A 1039-nucleotide genomic window follows, 5' to 3' on the forward strand; every position below is an offset into this window, starting at 1 on the left:
GCGAGGAGCGGCGGGGGAGAAAGGGGACGGGAAGCAGTGGGAACGAGGAGAACCAGGCAGATGGAAAAGAGCCACGAGGGAGAAAGAGAACGCGAGGATACAGGGGGACGGAGGGGAAAGAAGAGGGAGACAGCAGTTCTTGCGCGCGTAAGAGAGGGGCAAGGAAAATAGAGACGAGCAGCGGAGGGCCGGCAGAGTGTATGGGGAGTTAGCGCAGGGAGGCAACACCAAGGAGGAGCCCGCAGGAGGCAGTGGCAATGGCAAAGACGAAGCGAGGAGACGGGGCCAGAAGGTGCAGGGGAGATACCGGGAGAAGCACCACGGGCGCCAGAAAAAGGCAGGCGACGGAGGTGTGAGACGCCGGACGAGAGGAAGAGACAGGCCGGGAACGAGAGCGGAGGGGGAGAACAGAAGGGGGCGAGCGGCCGGGGGAAGTAGACAGGAGGGGGACCGGAGGCGGAAAAGGAGCCGTATGCTGGGAGCGTGGAAAGAAGCCGCGGAGGGGCCTGCAGGGCGGGAAACGAGTAGGAGACGCGAGGACGCACGGGACTGGAGCAAGGAGGACGGGGCCAGACGGGGAAGACACGCCAAGGGAAATCGAGCGCAGGGAGCGGCAGGGAGGCGGCGGTGCGAGAGCGGGCGACGAAGGAGGGACAAAGGAGGAGGAGGACAGAGGCCCAGCAGGGGTGCGAGAATGACGCGCCGTTGTGTAGGTACGGGAGGGGGAAGCAGGGAGGGTACAGACGGAACGGGGCGCGCGGGATGACGGCACCGAGGAAGGGAGGGAAAGAGAGGGCGAGGAGGGGAGGTACTCGTCCGACCGCAGGAAGAGAGCGGAGAACGAGGAAGGGGGGAGAGGGGGAGAAGGGCCAGGAGAGCGCCAAAGCCAGGAAGAGAACGGGGAGAGAAGGAACAAAGGACGGAGAGGAGAACGCGTGGGGAGCCGAAGAGGGACCCAAGGAGGAAAGCCAGAGGTAAGAAACGAGAGAAACAGGGGATGTGCGTGGGGGAGAACCGGCGGGGCACAACGGGGGAAAGA

Source organism: Chelonoidis abingdonii, chromosome 10 (genome assembly GCF_003597395.2).
Source record: "Chelonoidis abingdonii isolate Lonesome George chromosome 10, CheloAbing_2.0, whole genome shotgun sequence".
Lineage (NCBI taxonomy): Eukaryota > Metazoa > Chordata > Testudines > Testudinidae > Chelonoidis > Chelonoidis abingdonii.